Genomic DNA, 18,875 nt, shown 5'->3' with positions numbered 1-18,875 from the left:
TTAAAAATAAAAATAAATACAAATTAAAAACAATGCAACACTAATTCAATATTATCAAATTGGAGGATCTTATTGGATAACGAACTGCGTAACATTCTAAATCTAACTCTTTAAGAAAAGTCACCATTTAAAATTTCGGAATTTATTTGCATTGTACGTCTTCTTTTTTTCTTTTTTCGTTTTTTTGCCATGGCATATTGTCAGTTTGTTTTCGACTTACGAGTTTGATTATCCCTTTGGTATCTTTTAACCTCTCTTCAGTGAAAAAATTTCAAACAAAATAGTCACATTTTTTGCTGAAAATCTTCTTTTTTGTCAAATATTATTCCATTCTGAAGCGTACACGAAGCTGTAAAGAGGTATGATGTTTACGTTTCATATAATAGCTGAGGAACCGTAGTTCTTATGTCCTTATGATATTATTTGACAATTTGTGGGTCCGCACAAATCAGAAAACATAATTAGGACCATTAGAGTTACAGTTCCGCAGCTAGTTTCATAACAACATTATTTTGTTATGTTTAACCCCGCCACATTCTGTATGCGCTTGTCCCAAGTCAAGAGCCTGTAATTCAGTGGTTGTCGTTTGTTGCTGTATCATATTTGTTTCGTACATAAATCAGGCCGTTGGTTTTCTCGTTTGAATTGTTTTACATTTGTCATTTCGGGACCTTTTATAGCTTTCTATGCGATATGTGTTTTCCATATTGTTGAAGGCCGTTTTGTGACTTATGGTTGTTTACTTCTATGTCAGTTTGGTCTCTGGTTGAGAGTTGTCTCATTGGCAATCATACCACATCTTCTTATTTATGTATATCTACACTGTTAAAAGATGCCAACAATGGTCATTCTCCATTGTATTTCTGTTACATGGTAATATTAGAGTGTTTTAGACAACCAGTGGAATTTCAATATAAAATATTATAAAAACAAATCACGTGCATGCGGCTAATTTCCATGCGCATATTACGCATTACACGCGTTTCTGGAATACACTTTCATCAGGTTCATTCCTGACAAAATAAAACCTGAAAGCTAAATATGTATCCAAACATCATGATTTTTATGGATTATTTAACTTATGTCAATAAACGATTCAGCAGATAAAGCTGCTACCCACATGCGATTATTCATATTAGTTAGAACGTCCTGAACATGCACGAAATATTAGTTAGATATAAGGAGTGGTGGAATGTATTTACTTTACATGAATACACATACATCTAACATATAGAAAATGAAAATTTATGACCCCATTGACCCACTGACTGATATTTCAATTATACTACCCTCAGTGAAATTTCACTCGACCCCATTGACCAATCGATATTTCAATTATACTACACTCAGTGAAATTTCACTCTACCCCATTGACCCATTGATATTCCAAGTATACTACCCTCAGTGAAATTTCACTGTGCCCCTTTGACCCATTGGTATTTCAATTGTATTACCCTCAGTGAAATTTCACTTATTTTTTCAAACTTATCAAAGAGTGACCCATTTAGCGGATTTAATATATGTGAATTGGTAAGGAATTGTTAAAAAAAAAGCCCCTCACTGCTCGAAAGAAAATCTGTCAACCAGCAATTTACGGACAATAGAAACGTGCGAAAACTGCACTGTACTTTATGTTTAATCATCCTTGGCGATTAAAAAAACAACACTTTCTTAATACATGGGGTTTTCATACATCTCGTATATTCTTTTAGGATTTGATAAAAAAGATTATGAACATACATAAAATGATTTGTAATTTGATGTCAGTCCGAAAGAAAACAAAAACACAGCACTGACGAGAATTAAAATACAGACAATCTGGCAAAGTTTATAAAGTAGTATTTTTGTCTTTTCTTTTCAATTTCCTTTTGCTTGTGGCAAAGTCAGTGTTGAGTATGTAAAATGACCTTTATCCGTTCATCTATTAACCTAATTCCTCTCTAGATCTTTTACCAATTTAGAGATCTGGTTTCTATCTGGAATGATGTCTTGGTATTGTTTGATATGAGCAAGCGCAGATCTTTGCGATATAGGAAAATGACCATTCAATTAATCTCATCATATATTGTAATAAACATGCGTGTATGAGCTTGGGGATACTATATTTACACCCCCCCCCCCCCCCTCACACACTTTTTTGCGAAAAAATTATTATTGAGAATAAAAAAGCAAAAATAAAGAGGACACTAATGTTTGTTCTTTTTTTTTGTTCTGTTCTTTCAGAAGCACACCACTGCACTGTTCAGGCTCCTTCCACGCCCTGTAATATATCTGTAGCCATTTGTGATGTAGCAGAAAACGGGAATAGTGATTCAAATTTGTTTTACACGAATAATCCAGTCGTTATATTTCGCTCACAACGATCACTACATTAACCCCTAGAGGACACTGACCATAAGATGGCGCTGTATCATTAGAGTTAACTACATCTTGGATTGTATGCCAAATATTAAAACAGAAACAGTATTTACTATACATAATGTAGATCATTAGAGCTATTGATCATTATTCGTGATTCGTTTCTGAAGAACAAAAACAAATGATTGGTACAAACTCTTGAGTTAATGCAGCTTTAAGGGACACTTGATTATTCTGTCAACGCTTGCTTCCTCTCAACAAATATTTATATCTATACTTATTTTTTTCGAAGACTTTTTTCATTTGCTGTTACCTGTATGTTTTTTATTGTCTTAATTTGTCTAAATGGTGATGCGCGAAATACAGGATGGTCACCATACAAAAACCGAATGTTTTTCTTTTACATCAAATAATTTAGTTTGAGAATGGTAGCTCCTCTGTTTCAAATTAACAAGCTTTTTAAAAGACTGTCATAAATTGATAGTATATGAATAATGGAACTTGACATTTAAAGTAGAAAAAAATGACAGGTCCATGTCATTGTTTTTGAGATATAATGAATTGAAAATTTGGCGGGAAATAATTCTCTCTAGATTTTTCATATATTTAACATTGACAACTTTTCAAACACTATGAAAAAATAACAAGGATTTTATAAGATTTTAAAATGTGGCTTTTTAAACTATATGCAATAAAATTATAGAAGGAAAAGTAGGGGTTAGCGGGGAAATTTTAAAACTAGAGGATTCCGAATATCTGACAAAAAGTCAAAAACATGAGTAGCGAACATCCTTAAACAAATATTTCATTTTTCAAAAATGCACAAATTACAATTATGCTATAGAAATACAGGGATTCGGAAACAAGAAGAGCTCATATAAATTCGTCTCCCTTGATATAGTTTCAGTACTCTGTATAGTTATCATAATTCGTTGATGTTCCAATATTATATGGAAGAGCCAATGAAAGCTATGAGAGCTGCCTTTATTCATGACGAGAATCTTTTTTGCTTGTAAACCTTGTTGCCCAATGGATAAAAAAGGGGATTATAATCTGCGCAAATTAGGCTGGAACCGCCCATAAAACATTTCCAGATTTACTCCTGGTATGTTGAAATCAAATAGAGTGCGATTGTTGATCACATAATGCACAATATATATATATACATATATTCAAAGGATAAGGAAACGCAACACACGAATTTTTTCTGTTTTTTTCGATAAGAATTCAAAACAACAGATCTTCTGTGGACGCTGCCGAACTGTTAATAAGATTTGTCTGGGATTTTTCACAGGATCTACATAGTATTTACAGAACACTTCGGGCAAATTACATAACTTCCATCAATTTTGAAATCATAACGCTCACAAATTCCTCATTTCTTTCATTCAAAAATGAAATATATTGAATTTGCATTTTCAATGGAGTTTTTCAGTCACAATGGCGACCTCAAAAAAGGGTTATCAAAACGTATATTTTTCTTACAATTATCCTTTGCATTTGGTCCAATTTGATCATGCATTTGAATGACAAATCTCGAGTTTTTATTTTCTTGTGGCCCCTGTGAAGATTCTGAACCAAAAAAATTTAAAGCCAGGCGAAATTACTCGATCATCTTGTATTCAGTATTCATGGAATATTTTGTATTGTCATTCTCAAAAAGGACAAAGGAGCATGGAATATTGAAATCGGTTGAGTTTCTACTTGCACTTAACGATGTTCGCTACTCTGGTTCAAAATAACAAGCTTTTATAAAGACTGTTACAGTATCAATTGATAGTAAATAAATAAAGAAACAAAAAACGGAGAATAAAATGAAGGGTCCGTGTGCTTATTTTCGAGATATAAGCCATTGAAAATTTGGCGGGAAATAATTCTCTCTAGACTTTTCATACACTTAACATTGGCACCTTTTTTCTTTCAAAAACGATGAAAAAATAACAAGGATTTTATAAGATTTTCAAAGATGACATTTTAAACTATATGTAATCAAATTATGAAAAGAAAAGTAGGGGTTAGTGGGCAAAATTTGTAATGGTCCTACATGGATAAAACAGAGGATTCCGAATATCTGGCTATAATTCAAAAACAAGAGGAGCGAACATCTTTAATATAATTTTGTGTTTCTATTTGCACTCTGTCGTGACTTGATAATGCGTTTTTATTTGTACATAATACTTAATGATGTGTTTCTATTTGCACACAATACTTGATGTTGTATTTTTATTTGCACATACTAGAAGTACTTAATTAATGGTGTGTTTCTATTTGCACACATTAGTTGATGTTGTGTTTCTATTTGCATACAATACTTGATATTGTGTTTCTATTTGCACACAGTACTTGATGAAGCGTTTCTATTTGCATAGAGTTATTGATGTTGTGTTTCTATTTGCATACATTACTTGATGTTGTGTTTCTATTTGCACACAGTAATGAATTGATGTTGTGTTTTTATTTGCACATAGTACCTTATTAATGTTGTGTTTTTCTATTGGAACGCAGTACTTAATGTTGTGTTTCTATTTGCATACAATACTATATGATGTGTTTCTATTTGCACACATAACTTAATTGATGTTGTGTTTCTATTTGCACACAGTACTTGATGTTGTGTTTTAATTTGCACATATTACTTGACGTTGTGTTTCTATTTGCACACAGTACTTGATGTTGTGTTTCAATTTGCAAATAGTACTTGACGTCATGTGTGTTTCTATTTGAACACAGCTTTTGATGTTGTGTTTCTATTTGCACATAAAACTTGGCGTTGCGTTTCTATTGCGACAAGTACTTGATGTTGTGTTGTTTTTATCTCTCTCATAGTACTTAATATTTTGTTTCTTTTTGCACACGGTACAACATGTGTTTCTATTTGCTCACGGTACATGATGTTGTGTTTCTATTGGCACACAGTATTTGATGTTGTGTTTCTATTTGCACACAGTACGTGGTGTTATTTATTTTTGTATTTGCACAAGGTACTTGCTGTTGGGTTTCAATTTGACACATTATTTGATGCTGTGTCGTTTCTTTTTGCACAATGTACTTGATGTTATGTTTCTATTTCCACCTAGCAATTGAGGCATGTTTGTATTGGCACTGATTATGTACAGTAATGTTGCGTTTTTATTTGCACTCAGTATATTATGTTTGTTTTTATATTTGCTCTTATTATATAATACGGCTTAAGTTATCAGCTGAATACAAGATATTCGAAGAAAACTAACATTTTGATTCCATACGCCTAACGATATGAACTAAAATGTAGCATAAACTAATTTCAATTACATATAAATTCGAAAGAAAGTGTTTTAATACGATTCATTAATTCCGGAAGATCATTTTCTCTTAAACCGCTCTTAATGCAGCTGTGTGGCTTTCATCAACTCTAGAGTGTAAATTTCGAGTAATACATTTCGTATAAGCTCATGATGTAATTAATTGCCTTTGAAATGAAAATTAAACATTAAAGTTACAGCTTTCCATATAGATATTAAAAAATGATATCGTATTTGTCACGTTTGATGGTCGTGTGTTTCAACAGAAATCGTTATTTCTATCGAAACCAAATATGCTCTTCTTTTCTCTCTGGCAGAATCGTTCCTTTTTTGCATGAAACAAAGACTATGATTTCCATTTTCCTGTCTATATTGTCGGCGGTTCTCTCCTAATACAGCGGTTTCCTCCATAGAAAATAACACAAAATACTGATCGACGTGATATAGCCGAGTGTCCTTAAAGCGCAACAGTCATCAATCAGTCAGTCATTTTACACATTTTGATTTTTCGAGTTTTATTAAGACAACATGACACTAACCATGTACAATGAATTTGAACAAGAACAGAAAGAGGAAAATAATATTTTCTATGTCCTCCTCGTTTTAGGCAGCAACCGTTCATCTTTTCTTCTTTTTTTAGGGGGGGGGGGGGGGGGGGGCATGTTTTGTGATAAATTGTTTGATTTTGAAAAAAAAAATAGTTTGGTTTGTTTCAAAATGGTAATGAAGTATTAGTTATTTTTCATTGAAAATTACTGCAAAAAATACGACATTGAGTTTCAAAATAAATGTCTTGTTCCTGTATACCGTGTGTATACGTTATTGAAAAATCAATTGTTTTTTAATCATGAAAAATCAAATGTTTGTCTCGAGAAACAAAAACAAAAAAAACAAAACAAAACATGCCCGAACAAAGGATGAGTGGTCGTGCCTAACTGGCTCACATTTTTGTTTCCTATTAGAAATGAGTTAAAACTAGCTATACGGTATGGGTTTTCTCATTGTTGAAGGCCGTACGGTTACCTATATAATTGCTTACATCAACTTTATTTGAACTTTGGTGGATAGTTGTCTCATTGGCAGTCATACCTCATCTCCTTATTTTTATATAGCTCATTGTGTACATATAACTTAGGATCTACATCTTGGCATTGATGAAAACTATACAGCTGTGTATAGATCAATCGAGGTGACCTTATGAAGTATATATAGAATATGAAGTATATTTCTTCGAGTTGATATGATATTCTAGACCTTTCGTTCCCCTCGGGATTTTCTTGAAAGAAATATTCGTTGCTAACAAGCTATTTAATCAAGAATGAATACTGCAAAACAAATCTTCAGGACTGGCACCTTGCATGATTTGGTTGACTGTGTAACATATGACCAGCACGGGTATTAAAAATCAATTTGTTGTAGCCACAACTTGTTGTTCATTCCGGTGACTATAATGTGCGAAACGACATAGAAATAGAAATGAAACGAAACAAAAAGAAAGGAAACGAAACGAAATCAACGAAAAAAAACCAAAACGAAACTAAATATGCATGAATCAACGAAAAGACATAAAATGAAATGGTCTAAAAGAAAACGAAATAAAAAATAAATAAATATATAATAATGAAATTGTTCAGTCTAAGTGGCCGATTGGTCTAGAGCGCTGGACACAGTGCAGGCGGTGTTGTCTCGATATCCCAATAGCATCAGTTCGAATCCCGGCGAGGAATGAACAAAAATTTGCTTCCGCAAATTTGCAGATTTAACATTGTTGTACTGATATTTAGAGTAATTATGAATATAATAATGAAATATATATTCGCTATTTTCCTTTTTATTTTTAGAATTGGTTGATCAGTTGATGTCTACTTATCCGTTCTGATTCATATTTCATCCATATCTACATTATAATTTTACTTTAATTTCTGATTTAAAATTAAACAAAAAAGTTGTTATTAATAGATGACGTATGACAAGAACAACGAACGAGTTGGTGAATATCACGGAGAAAAATGGAGAAGAGGCGTGACTTCTGGTGTAGGGACAACAAGACGAAAAGTTAGAAGAAGTAAAAGAGAGAGAGAGAGAGAGAGAGAGAGAGAGAGAGAGAGAGAGAGAGAGAGAGAGGAAAGAGAAATAAAAGCGAAAGGCAGAGACAGCAGAAAATTAAAATTTGTCGCGTGCTCCTTGATTACGAGAGGTCGTTGGTTCGATACTCGACAAGGACACGTGCAAATCATAACTTGTACATTGTTATATTTGCTGCATGCTTCCATGCTAGTAGCTCTACTTAGGAATAAGAACAATTTCTTGTCTGATCGGAGTCGGAATAATGTGTCCTGGTTTCGTTTCGTTTCTATTTTGTTTCGCACTCTATAAGGGCCCCGTTAACTCATTTATGACATGATCGGCCGGAGTTCATCTTTTATGCATGCAGCGTTATCTTATAAGTTTTTGTGTATGTATTAGACCATTGTTTGTCTCTTCTGTTTTTTTATCCATGGTTTTCGTTCAATTTACTGATTTAGTTTGCTCTCTATTTTTCGTATTAAATAATAATTTGTAAAACTCTAAATTCGCTAGGATGAAATTTGAAAAAGGCAGGACAGGAGTTTTGAGTAAAAAAAAAAAGGCAGGATGAGCAACTTGGCTAAAAAAAAGGCAGGATGCCAATTTATGTAAAAAAAGTCAGGATAAACTAATAAAAAAAAGGCAGGACCGAATAGAGTGAAAAATAAAAAGGCAGGACAGAGATTACAACTAAAAAAAAATGCAGGACAAAATATGTCATCCTAGACCCCCGTAAAAATCAAATGGTAGCTCCCTTATGCAGAAAACAATTACAGAGTGAAACGGCAGTTTTGCGCTTTGGTACATCGCAGTCCATTACTGCTTTAAAAATCTTCTCAAGAAATTTGTTTACAATATTGACGGAGTAATCGGATTCGGCGTTGACAGGCGGCCAATGGTTATCAGACTCCAGTCGCAAATAACATAAAGTAAGGTATTTGAAAAGCATTCCTGGCTTTGATACAGTTTTCTGATCACAGGTGTCTATATGAATATACAGTGATAAAATTGTAAAGCGTCTATATAGATATCGTTGTCTATACTATTAATCTAAAAATAAGGAGATGTGGAATAAATGCCAAAACTGTTTAAACAATCATCAATGAGGGTTTAGATAGGGAAAAAAGGGGATGTTTCATATCTGTATTCTTGAGCAATTATTCTCTTTTCTCTTTATTTTAGAATTCCATTATTTCCTGTTTTCTTTGTCTATTATTCAATATTATGCATCTCCATCCAGATCCTCGTGTGTACCATGAGGGTCTGGATGGGACTGTTCTTCATTTTTGTATTCTTTAAACTGTTTTGCCATTTTTCACTACTCTTTATCTTTTTGCCCATTATTCTCTATTGTTTATATTTTAACATCCGATTATTCTCTATTTTTTTGCCGTATTCTTCTCTATAGTTTATTAATTTTGTCCATTTTACTGCAGTATTGGTTTATTATTTTCTATTCTGTAAACACCATCTAGACCCCCATACTATTGAGCGTCTTGCACATGTATTTTTCTTTTGAAGCATAAAGTACATACGAATCAATAACACCGAAATTTGAAAGAAAATACACGATAACGAAGAAATTCCAAAGAGCAGTTTCATCTCGATTGATCTATACAATTGTATGGTTTTCATCAATGTCAGGAAACACATTTTGAATTAGTTCATGATGTAATTGCAAATTATACCTTACAGATGATCCGATTGATTTCAATGGAGGTAATATATTCAAATGTCAATCAGAACTCTTTGTAATACGTTTAGGGCGGTATGGGGAGTAGTGTTATTCTCAGCAATTGCAGTATATTTTAGCATCATTAATATTTTATAACTTGAGAAGATTACGTATTACACTTATCGTAAATTGATGAGCAGCTCTCAATAACATAATTTCAATAACGATGTTGTTTTAGATAGAGTGTTGTTATTAGCGTTGTCATATGCCAGGGGCGGATCCATGATTTTTGAAATGGGAATAGGGGAAGCGAAATTATATAAAACGGGTTAAAAAATAAATAAATTGGACGATTTTATGCTAAGAAAATGATATATTTTCCAAACAAAGGCGAACAACAAATAACTAACAACACTTGGTGCAGAAAACCTGTCCTGGTACTGGCACACATATTTGGTATGGTGAAACCAGTTGTTCGTTTGCAGAAATCTCCTACTTTGCCTATCGTGATCATATATAGTAATGCAAAACCCACAATAAGAAACCGATCAAAGGTTGACTGGGGTAAAGAAATTCCCGGAGTTCTCACATATAGTGAAATAATGTCTCACTCTTTCACTCTTTGGACGTTAAAGACTCCGCCATGTAAAAGCTATTTGAATAGTCCACAAGCCCTTTTTCCCATGCAGTTGAAGTCCAATTTCCAACTTCATCCAGGTCGACCCACATTGAAAAACCTACATATTAGATTAATTGTTTATTTGTACTCATCCTGAAATATTTTCCACTGTACGTTAAGCAAACTTTAATCAATCAATCAGAATTTTAAAATAAATTGCACTGTCCAGCTAACAATTGATGACCACTCATTTGAACAAGAAGAAAAAAAAAGACACAAATTATTTAGACAGCATGATCAAAATGTGCTCGATTCTATACACGAAGCTATATGTAACCCGTATATGTTGATTGAATACTTCTGCTCAAGAAAAAAAAGTAGAAGCAGTATCCTTAAAAGTCATTATTCATTATTCATCACTTAACGTTGAAAAGTGAATAATGAACTATTTCATTATTCATTATTGAATTTTGAATAATGAAAAATGAATAATGGACGTACTTCAGCGCGGTCATGAATTTTCATCACAAATTTTTTTTTCGAAATCGATAGTAATTATGAGAAACCAATAAGTGTTCAAAATCGCAAAAAAGAGCCATTTTAACTAAATATCACATATGTTATTCTCGATGCTGCTGAAAGATGTAAGAATGAGATTGGACTAATTTCTCCTGAATTTATGGCCTCTTTAAAGCAGTCGTTCAATTTTTTACTTAATTTCAAAGTGTCACGTAGACCACTGTGTATGTATTTTGAAAATTTAACAATATCATAAATATATGGCCAAACTTATAACAGAATAATAGAATTTTGAAAAGAAAATTCTGTCTTATATTATCATTTACCAGAAATATTATATTTCCAAATAATATGCTGATATATAACGACTGTAAAAGATTTTGAAATATTGACAAGTCTGTGGTATCTGCAACCATATAAAAACATATAGAGTACAGTCTGATTCACTAAAACGCGTCTGATTCACTAAAACGCATCTTACAAATCATACAAGTTGTGAAGTTTCACGCAATATGATGTACAAAGAGGAACATTGTTATATCAAAGAGTGACGTTTGTGATGGCAACATGTCTTTTTTCTGTCGGATGTTTCTGTTCTGTGTGCAGGTGTAAAAACAGGCGTCAAGCTCTAAATCGCCGTAAATCTGAAGAAAAAAAAAGATGGAAATATATATACCAGAGACAATCTAATACAAATGCAGAAATGACCAATTGTTTTACATTATTGCACTAGCATTAGCCAAAAAATAAAATAAAATAAAATAAAAAAAAAAATGTGTAGGTTTTATACAGAAAAAAACCATGCCGCTACAAAACCAACTTTGTTTATACAGATGTTGCAGTTCAAAATGAAATAATGCAAATTCAACACAGCAAATTTATATTTCTTCTATGTTGCTGTATTTTATATAAAGGATTTAAATACATCCAAACTGTTATCCCCCAAACCTGGGTATTTGTAAAATAAGAAAACGAATATACCAAGGGGACATATGAAAAGTCCAATAAAAACAAAACCGAGGGTGCTCCGAAATGGCAAGCAGTGCCTACTCCACGTGTGGCACGATTCCGGTAATGTTACAATCGAGAAAAAGAGAACGGGGATTGTGGTTACGCAGGGGCGGATCCAGCCATTTTTAAAAAGAGGGGGGGGGGGAGGAGGTTCTAACCATATATGCCCATTCAAAAGCATTGATCGTAAAAAAGGGGGGTTCCAACCCCCCCCCCCCCCCCCCCCCGGAACCCCACCCTGGATCCGCCACTGGTTACGACAAATTGGAACATATTCGTAGTAACTGTTATAATATGTGACACAGATGTTCCGTAACTGTCAAACAATCGTTAACCTCAGTTGTTGGCCGTCCGTAACCGTATTTCTGCTTGTTGACCTTGACCAATCTCTAGCGCACAGACTCAGTTCATATCCGTTCCGTTCCTTACTACGTACCCTACACTGAAAGTGGGTCATACTAAGGGGAATATTGCGCAGCACGTAAGGAACGATTGATATGAGCCCTGCTGGAACTTTAATACAAATGTACAATTTATGAAAAGTAAAAACAAGTCCCTTTTTAATGCAAGTATATTTCAATATGTATATGCAGTTTTAACCATAACAGACGTTTCAACGTTCTTGTATACAGCTAGAAAAAATCGCTTTGAATTCTTTGCCATACGTTACAAAAATGTCTGGCACGTTACATCCAACCCACTAGGCAGTAAATCGTGGCGTAATTTGTATTGATATACATTGACGGAAACTCCTCAACACATTAATTGTTACATAGGTATGGAAAAACTGCTTCGGTTGATGACTAAGATAAGAAAGATGTATTAATTAGCAAGAAAAATGTATGAGGAGGTTAATACTGGTACAAACGATTCAGTTACTATGTCTAATCAAAATATGTTGACGAATCAAAATAGTTTGCAATGAGCCTGAATTGTCTGCAGTTCTGTCGTCTGCTAACACATAGTACTGATTTGGATTAACAATTCTTCTATGGGTAAACGTGTGTTGGTACTTTTATGATGTTATGGCTGTACCATTGCTTTCATTGATGTTTGATTTTTTCCGTTTTAGAATATTTTTCGTTTATTGATGGTTTATTAACAACTTTTCTTATTTTTACAGCAATTGATTGAGGGGAACATAGAAAAGGGACTCGTTTGGCTTTAGGTGAAGCACTCAAGCGAAAATTTGATATTGAATCTATATTGTGAGGTAACGATAGTATAGTTGGATAAGAGTTTTTTTTTATGACACATTCTTCAACCATATTTTTTTAAACTTAGAAAATTAAATATATCAGATTTAAAAAAAACATTTCCACTGTAAAATTTAATTTGACAAAATTAATATCGTATATGTTACCATGACACGGAGTGGCAATTTACCCATTTCAGAATCTAAAAGAATATATGGTTCATTTTATTGTTCGTACCGCAAAATGATAATAACGTTGTGTCAATGGTTGAATTTCCATTGTTTAGGCCTTTTTTACCAATCACGACATTTTGGTATACACTTTTGTAAAGATTACCCAGAATTGCTTTAGATTCTGAAACGGCAAAATGCATTTTTAGTGTCGTGGTACATATATAAATTGTTCTTTTTCGTCCATTTTCCAGTTAATATTTCGATTGAGTGCGTTTAAATGCAGCTGTATGCGCTTTGTGCTTTCTCTTTTGTGTTGTGCGCTCTCAAATTGCAGAAATATATTGCTTTGTGTATGCATTTTTTCACATTTCAGCGAATTTGTCTATAGATCTATTAAAAACAGCTGCAAGATCTGTAAGTAGCATGACAAACAGGATTTTTTTTTATCTATTAACGATTAAATGATTCACGTGGCTTGCTAGTAAAAATTTGGTCTACATTTAATTTACATAACATTATCTTCATTTGGTGTTTTTTGCAAGTTATCAATTCTTCTTCCGGTGAAGTACAGTCCTCCTAGGGGAGTATTTTCGTACCAATTAATGCTTTTATTAAATTTACAATTCATAAATGACTTCTAAATCAGAATTTAGTTTCAATTTTGTTTTGAAGTCCTCAAAAATCGGTTTGCCTCTTTTCGCAATAAAGGTGTTATAAAATTTATGCATTTTTCGTATAGTTTGATAGGTAAGAAAATTAAACATTTGGATATAGATACAAAATTCAAACGAAAACTTTCTGTTTAGAACCAAAAGAAAAATGATTATGTGCATGATATCCATTTGGAGACCACAGCATCTTGTTCATTTTGTAAAGGGGATATGTAACCTTCATTTGTGTGCTTTTCACAAAAACTTGTTGAAGTTGCTTTCAGCAACATGTTAGAATTACTTTATTGGCAACGCTGAACATTAACTGAGGAATATCATGACAATGTGGAATCATTTATGTCAATAAATCTATTATTAGTAACAGTGACTCTGGTGCAGAATTTCCTGATTTGTCCTTAACGTGGGACAGGTTTTATATGCGAGAGAGCACGAAGTCCTTCTTATTTTTGTTATACGTTTTGGTATTCAGATAAACAGTTTTGCAGGGAAATCGTATGTTTTACAACATGCCAGCCTCCGTCAACACGGTAACGCCAAATTTCAAATGTTGTAACATAAAGTTTTTGATTTTGCATTCCGCTTATTATATAGATCTTAAAATTGATTTAACATCGATTTTCTGGCTGTTATTGAGGATGTCGTTTAATTTTAAGGATTATGAACCCTTTTGTTGTTTCAATGCTAAACTTATGGAAATTTTATAGAAAAGCCACAGCCTTTCCCCTTTTACTGTTATATTTGACAATTCGGTGATTGATAGAGAGAGAATTTTTGCATGCAGTGCTCGCAATGATTTCATTAAAACAAGTTTATAAATTAAGATATTGGTTAAAACAAATATAAATATGAATAAATGCAAGTGCACCTTCTAGAGTGCATTCGACTTTAGTGACTCAGTACGAGGTTTTTTGGAATGTAAAGGTTTTTCAGGACTTTTTGTAAAAAATAAACGCTAACATATCATGAACCAACAAGTAAGTAATCTTTGTTTAAAATTTTATAACGAAAATCTCTGTATTAAAGTCTGTGGATTTTCTGCAAAAATCTTGGCTTTATTTGCCACAAAATCCTCATTTTCTCTTAAATGCAATTAAACAATAAATACTAATGGTATATGTACAAAATTGCACATCTCTATTATTCATTATCTTTGCTGTTTTGATATTATTGCACTAGGAATCTAGCTATCTTTTTATTCTAACTTCTTTAAAAACCCATTGCTACCGTTTGGGTCTACAACTTTCACAAAATATTTTCTCAGCTTCTAAGTAACACAGATTGTTTGATCCGGTTTCACATAAATGCTTCATCAGTATAACTAAAGTAAGACAAATGCAAACACATTACTGATTAAAAAGCTTTCTCCTTTAACCAAGATCTGTCCTCCTAAAAGAGCCGACTTGCAATATTTATGATACGTGAGCGCAGTTTGGTAAGAAATCGCATCACTGTCAATGCTTGGACATTTTGGTAAGCTGAAAGCCAACCTGCTGCAAAAAGAGTACATTTCGTCCAATTTCTCAAATCTTCTATGAAAAATGGATATTTAATTTCACTTAACTTTTATTTTTTAAATAAATCTGAATGCAGATTTTGGTAATGAGTTTGAAATTGTGTTTTTCAGAGTACATGTACTTGTACACGTGTCTGTTGTATGATTAAACATATTTTTCTAGACGTTATTAATGTGTTAACGGGCCAATAAAAAGTCCGAAGGATATGTTAAGTTTGTAGACAGTGGTCTATAGTTTACACATCAATACATGTAACCATAGTGGAAAAAACCCAAACATTTGTTATTTTTCTTGAAATTTCCTCCTTCTAAGAACTCAAGGGTTTCATTCATGTACATCGCGCATGAATTTACAATAAATAAACCAAGACAGTGTTATTATTGGTTATGTAAGTAGTACCTGCTACATGGTTATGTAAACCAAGGGAGGACACTCTGATCAATCACATTTAAAACTGCAAATACGCAAATCGTGTGACTTTTGAAAAGACTTATTAATGAAATAACTGTGTTGTGACATCAATGGAGACGGATATCTAATTTTGTTAGGGGGATTCGGTAGGAGGATATCATAGTTTAACCTAATTTAATATGATAGCATGATAAGGAAATAAAAATCAACAATCTTGCCGAAGACAGGAAGAAATTGAATATCCCCCGCCCATAAAAAAGGATAATATTGTCTATGCACAATCGAAAACACATTTTCGCGCGTGTGCCCGCTCAGCTTTCATTCCACGTCACATTTTCATCAAGAAATTACACCAACCCTCCCTCCCTCTGTTGAACAAATGTTTGCTTTTCTTATTTATTTTTCAGATTGTATGTTTAAACAGATAAAAAAAGTAATAAAGTAAAAGTACAGTTAAGATCGTCTGGTAACATCATCAATGTCAGAATTGTTTTATCGACAGATACAGATTAATACCGAAAACACAAACGGACGGAGTTTCCTGAATTTTGTGCTAAGAAATTTGTCTTCAGTCATGGCATTCAGTTCAAAAAGTATAGTGCGTTGCATATCAAAACCAGCATCAATAATTTGGCAGTGATTTATTCAAGTTTTATTAATTTGTTGTGGATCTGCCTATAAGCAGGGAATTGTTTCACATGATTCAGCGTTAGGTTTCCGTCAGTGTCCATTTTTCATCAAGTTTTTACTTGCTGGTCAGTTTGAACGTTGTTGTTGGTTTTTTTTTAATGTTTAATGTATTATTTGAATAAATACCATGCCAAATATTCAGCAACATTTTAATCTGTTTGTTGTTTATGATGCATAAATATGCTGTCTTTCCGTAGTATAGATATATATTTTACTTATATCATGTACCAACAGAAACAAAACAAATCCAGAAGTTTTGTCTTATCGTTGCATGCATTGAATATGCAATTAACGAATATGGCATAGGATTTATTTTTATTGTACTATGACGGATTTCAGGGTAAATATATTAAAAAAATAAGATAACAAAAATACCGAACTCCAAGGAAAATTTAAAATGGAAAGTCCTTTTTCAAATGGTAAAATCAAAAGCTCAAACACATCAAACGAATGGAAAACAACTGTCATATTCCTTACTTGCCATTATTCCGACAGCTCATTATCCCAACAGCCCATTGTTCCGACAGCCCATTGGCCCAACAACCCATTAGTCCGACAATCCGCTAAGGTATACTTATTGCGCGATATGAGGGTAAAAAAAAATGTCTCTCTGTATCATAACGTATATGTAATAACAGATATACAGAAATCATTCCGTATATATTTTAAATAGGTAGTTCGAATTCTGTATATATCGAATTCTATATATGTATATACGTAATTCGAATTCTGTACGTACGTAGTTAAAATTTGTGTATAGAAGTATATTGTTCATTTATCTATTTTGCGCCTTTACGTATTTACAGAAATCGGTTATGCATATTTACAGAATTCAAAAAACGTATATATTGTAACAGAATAAAATTGGGAATGGAAACAGGAAATGTGTCAAACAGAGAACTATTTGAATTTCCTTATGTATAGACTTCGAATTACTTATATACGGAATTATTTCTTAACAAATCTGTACATACGCAAATACAGAATTATTTTTCATACAGAATATTATTTACGTATATAGATATAAGAAGATGTGGTATGAGTGCCAATGAGACAACTCTCCATCCAAGTCACAATTTGTAAACATGTATATATATATATACAGAATTTTTATTTCGTATATATATCTAGAATTCGAATTACGTTATACACGGAATTATTTATACAGATTCTCGTCAAACTATTTCCAACATATATCATGGTGGGGTCAGAATATGATTGGTTTTATAAAATACAGAATCTACCCTGTCGATTGGATATTGTGTGGCTCTAATGGTAAAATCCGACACGCATCCTTAGGGATTAGGTTTGATATGTTCAAAAAGATGGTGAAGGGCCCATAAAAAAAACTGCAGAACACATCTGTTTTATGTTCCATCCACATCTTCGGCTTATATATCTTGTTATTTTACACTCTCTTCATAAGGACCCTCGCCCACAAGGGACTATTTGCTATCCCTGTTGTACATGCAATTGTTCGCGTGTATGTTGATGTCGTTCGACAACTCCCCCGCTTTTCAGGTTTTGTTTTAATTTTTCACATTTGTGTTTGAAAATATACATATAAAACAAAGTTGGCCTTTTGGAGAAAAATTACCTATACACTTATGACATATGCATTGTCGGAATAATGAGCTGTCGGAATAATGGGCTGTCGGAATAATGGGTTGTCGGAGTAATGGGATGTTGGAATAACGGTTGTGGTACTAATAGGATGTCACCAGGAAGCCATATTCCTGACTTGGTACTTACATTTCCTAATGTATAGAAAATGGTGGATTGACTTAGAGACTATACAAACCGATACTATCAACAAATGTATAAACAAAAATTGGGTTTCAAAGTAAGCAAATTTTAATAAAATATATAGTAAAATCAGCTGTTTGAAGAAAAAATAAATATACCCTTTCTGTACATACACGTTGTGTTACTTTCTAATGCTTTAACAACCTGTAGCTGGTGGAAGGTAAAACAAATAAAACAATTAAAAAGACGATACGTTAACTACATGGAGCACGTGAAAAACATGTATGGATAGGACAAAATTGAAAGCAAAATTTGGGAAACAATTTTATTATTTTGACATGCATATTAATTTTGCATGAACAGAGCAGAGCGCTTTGTCATTAAATTCAAATATATTAAAACTGGCGTTATTTCTTTAAGATATCATAATGATAAAAAATCTAAACGGCAAACTTTTGAAAATGGAACCAAATATAAAACATAAAAGGTTCATCTTGTGATATTTTATATGATTTCCTTTGCAAAACGTACAATTAGGCCATTGGAAACATGTACAAACAACGTTCTTTTCAAAAATGCTTAGAACATTAATAAGAACTGAAAATACTAGTAACAGAAATGTTGCCTCTCCTGTTTAAGTATTAAAAGTTGAGATAGTTTACTATATCGCCAGATTGGGACTTAAGGCTCGGGTAATACACCTTATCGCTATTTAGTCCAGTCCGGAACAAATGGTCAATTAGACAACTTCCTAGCTGCCCTAGCTGTCCTAGGGACAAGTGTTGCAAAAACAAAGGTCATCAGTAATGGGCTGAGAGAGGAAAACATTCAGAAAGTGAACATTTTGAAATTTGTATAGTTTATGACCCAATTTTACACACAAACTAAAGTAAGAAAAATGCTTTGTTTGAACTGTTTACACTGGTTTAAACACAACTCTTTGA

The sequence above is a fragment of the Mytilus californianus genome, unplaced genomic scaffold, assembly GCF_021869535.1.
Source record: "Mytilus californianus isolate M0D057914Y unplaced genomic scaffold, xbMytCali1.0.p SCAF_9, whole genome shotgun sequence".
NCBI classification, from domain to species: Eukaryota; Metazoa; Mollusca; class Bivalvia; order Mytilida; family Mytilidae; genus Mytilus; species Mytilus californianus.
Note: the sequence above shows the minus strand (reverse complement) of the source record.